Here is a 4,681-nt window from a genome sequence, read left to right on the forward strand (position 1 = left end):
TTTACCACACTCGCAAAATCGCACACAGCCAACCATACACGCAGTATGGTATCGCGATTCGCGATTTTGCGCTATCATACTGGGTGTATGGTCGGCTGTGTGCGATTTTGCGAGTGTGGTAAAATCGCATAACAGCAAAATCGCATAACAGCCGAGCATACACCCAGCAGCGCTGCTGATGCCTGAACGGTATGTGGAATGAAGTGGGCGGGCATCGGGAGGCCACTATGGCACGGGGCAAGCACTATGGGCAGTCTATCTGAAGTGTACCTGGCGTATAAGACGACCCCCACTTGGAGGCATATTTTTCAGGGCCAAAAAATCGTCTTATACACCGGCAAATACGGTAGATAACCAGATGCCAGCTCTTACTACTGGGAGAAGTACAAATATGGTGGGTGCATAGAATGAACACATGGTGTTGGCCTGAAATTGGAGGTAGCAGTCTAAATGTACGGTTTTCAATATATAAAGATATGGATATTCAGATGTAGGTGCCTGTGTGGGTCTTAAGTACAGAGACGCTCCAACAGCAGTGAACCCACCTAGTACCCAGATTGCAATTTTGAAATACCACTCTCCACTAAAAGAAATTAGGGCTCCTTGGAGAAATGGCCAATTCCAGAACTGAACAGGAAAATCTATAGCATCTTGTGCCCAAAGTTAAGGAGGTACATGGGGGATAAAATGACATAGAACTAAACATATACAGTGCATCAATGCCAATATCCTGATTTTGGTTATGTACTATATGTAAGATATAAGCATTGGGAGAAATTGGGGGAAGGATACACAGAACTATTCTGTATTATTTTTGCAACTTCCTATGAACTTATAATTATTCCAAGATAAAAGTTTTCTTAAAAAGTAAAGAAGTATACAAAGGTTGATGGCAACATGTCAAAAGGATATACAAGCCAGCTTGAAAGGGCTCCCAGTGGCAAATTTGGGACAATTTGAGTATTAAAATAAATAATGAAAGTAATGGAATATAACCCATTGAATAAAACAAGAATTCCTGATGTAAATGAATTTGTTAATTAATTCTCTTTCTTACAATAAAATGCCAATACATGTAGAAGGAATACTTGAGTCAAAATATCACTATTTGTCAACCATCTTGGTAAAAATTAATTTAGTTGAAAAACATCAATGGATACTTAAACTAGTGGGTAAATATACAAATAGAAACACAATTTTACATAGTCCCAAAGAAACCCCCCACAAAAATACTTATTAATTACAAAGGAATGGGAGGAATAATAGAAACTTGGTAGACATTACTTTTAATTAAGTAATCAAAGTTAACACTACCTAATGAAGTAAATTGTATGCCACCAAATAGGATTCATTAAGAACAAATCACTTCTGTGACATTGTAGCCAAAAACACATTATTTTGGGTCTAATCATCAAGCAACATTAAACAAACCCAAACTGAGGGATATTCTACAAAATGAGTAGCTTGTAATCTTCAAAACTGTGAACAGCATGAAGAACCCAAGGATATTAAAGAAACATGAGAGCTGGATGCAATGAGTGATCCTGGATTAGATATTTTTGACCTAAAGAATGTTGCTATTTGGGCAATTAACAAAACTTGAATGAGGTCTTTAAGCAAAGTGTACACAGAATTTTTAAAAAACTTTTCTATAAATTTGAAATTCTTTCCAATAAAAAGTCGGGTTTTGTTTGTTTTTAAATCATACCAAGGTATGTTCCTGACTTAGGGCCTTTGGATTTGCTATTTCCTTCTGTCTGAAATGCTCACATCTATGTATCTGTATGGCTAGCTCTCCTACTTCCATCAGGTCTTTACTTAAAAGTCACCTTTTCAGGAATACCTTAATATCTTAACTGTGAACCCCTTGCAGCGGTTCTCAACCTGTGGGTCGCGACCCCTGAAAATACATCCTGCATATCAGATATTTACATTACGATTCATAACAGTAGCAAAATTAGTTATGAAGTAGCAACGAAAATAATTTTATGGTTGGGGGTCACCACAACATGAGGAACTGTATTAAAGGGTCGTGGCATTAGGAAGGTTGAGAACTCTGAAGTTTAGATTCGTATCTTTCTTTTTTACTTTTTTTCTCCTTACCATAAATCATGTTACATACAATTAACTTAACTTTTTATTATTCTCCAGCTTCCCATTAAAATGTAAACTGATGGCAGGGAATTTTTGTTCACTGATACATTCCCAGGGCCTAATCCAGGGCTGGAACCAGGGCCTGGCATGCGGTAGTTGCTAAATAAATATTTATTAAATGACAATATACACAAAGTACTTGGAACACAAAGGATTTAAGGTACAATTACAAAATAAGTTCACTTTCCAATCATAGCAAGGGGATATTGAAACAGGTAAAAAGAACTCTAACGTTAATCTGATAGCTCTGGGACATCAGCCCAACAAATATGTCTCCAGCATAAATGAATGAGCTAATGTTCCTGGCTCCAAGGAGCTTAGTGAGCAAACCTATTTCCAGCAGAAAGTAATGCTGTAACACTGCAGCCAGCTAATATAACAAGAAAATATCTATAAACAGCATGTGAGAAGTACAGTAGAAACAATCCAAATGCTGACAAATAAGAATTAACCTTATCAGACTTGACTGAAAAATACAGATACACAGAGAAAGCAAATTTTCTCCAGGAAAAAAGGATAAAGTAATTCAAATAAAGTCGGTGGTGCAAACCAAGGGACATATAATCGAGGTCTCATATTTTACTACCCCATTTCCTTGAAAAACTACCGAGAGTATAGTTAAAGCTAACCACAATGATCTCAAGTAACGTATTGCAAACATTAAATAGTTCATATTTAAGAAAGAAGTATAATCCAAAAGTATGCAAAATGACCTTACAGTTTCTACAGTGGCCAAACAGTAGCATCTCATTTTATAAATGCTTTTTTCTCCTATGCCACCAGATAATACAACTGACCTTCCTTTCTTGCATAACTGTAACCAAAATGACAGGCAATATTATTTTTTTTAAATATATTTTATTGATTTTTTACAGAGAGGAAGGGAGAGAGATAGAGAGCTGGAAACATCGATGAGAGAGAAACATCGATCAGCTGCCTCCTGCACATCTCCCACTGGGGATGTGCCCGCAACCCAGGTACATGCCCTTGACCGGAATCGAACCCGGGACCCCTCAGTCCGCAGGCCGACGTTCTATCCACTGAGCCAAACCGGTTTCGGCAGGCAATATTATTTTAAAAGAGATTTCTATAAGCAAACGTTTATAAATCTAGCATGCCTTTTTTTGTAACAATCCTGCAATGTTGTAATATTTTCTGTTTACTGATCCTATTGAGGTTAAGAAGTTATGTAAGTTGGTAGTGGTGGTAGAGTTCATATTCCATTTCAAGACCTTCTAACTCCAAATCACACACTTTTCTCACTAAAGCATGACTTTTCTAATGCCTTTGTTTTAAATCTTTATTCTTGAGACACCTTCTGATTGATAAATTAATCTCTTTACTTAGAAGGTGCTCTACACAAGTGACTGAAGTAGTTGTTTCAGGGTACTTATTTTTGTTTGCTCACTAACAAGAAGAATGAGAAGTTAAACTTCTGAATCTGCAAAGTTGAAAACCACTATTAACCGTAGGCTCATGGTCAACATAACCATCGATGATGGTTATATTGAAGACCTCAACCTAGCCTTTGCTTAAGTCTTTTAACTATGCTAGTGTCCTTCATCAACTGAAGATTTAGTTTTAGGTATTAAATAGTTTTTTCTTTGTTTTTATTTTTTTAATTGATTTCAGAGAAGCAGCAAAGGGAGAGATGGAAACATCAACAATGAGAGGGAACCACAGATTGGCTGCCTCCTGCACGCCCCCCACTGGGGTCAAACCTTCCACCCAAGCATGTGCGCTGACAAGGAATCCAACAGTTGACCTCCTGGATCATAGGTCGATGCTCAACCACTGAGCCACGCCGGCCTTTCTAGGTGTGATTACTTTTAACTTGTTGTGCTTAGGATCTGAGGAAAACAGCTTGATTCTTCTAGTCAATTCTAAATCTCTTAATTCATTAAGAAATTTTGATGTATTTTTGGTGGTTATTCTTATTGTTTTGTTTTAGCCTACTCTTACTGTTTTATAGTGGCATAATAGCAGTCACAGGACTAACATCACATCCTAGGTCGTAAGAGAGCCAAGAATTACTTAAAGTACATCATCACATAAAACATTTACTTTTTGAAGAAATTTAATTTTTATAATCGGTTATGGCAAAATAATTTTAAAGCCTGGGTGTTTTAGAACCTGTTTTACCTGTTATCTCTTACGTGAAATCAGGACTGATTGCATACCTGAAAGAGAAATTCACTGGTGGGAGAGATAGATGCCAGAACCATTAAGAATAAGTCCTTGTTTGTGTAACCTTGTAGTTTGTCGAGTCTTTCCTTTTCTTGGAGTACAGGAAATTAAATACTACGGAAGAATTTGCCATTCCCAGTTGGTCACATGCTCACTATGCTACAGAATTTCACAATGCTACTTTTATTATTTTATAAATTTAGCATGTTTTTTTATTTAGTGACAATGTATGGATGTAAATTTAACAAGGAAAATCATTTAAAACTGGTAATATTATATATACAAATGTATAAATTCTGAATTTTCTTGAGCTTTAAAACCTATCCACTGCCTCCCTTCT

The sequence above is a fragment of the Myotis davidii genome, unplaced genomic scaffold, assembly GCF_000327345.1.
Source record: "Myotis davidii unplaced genomic scaffold, ASM32734v1 scaffold61, whole genome shotgun sequence".
Lineage (NCBI taxonomy): Eukaryota > Metazoa > Chordata > Mammalia > Chiroptera > Vespertilionidae > Myotis > Myotis davidii.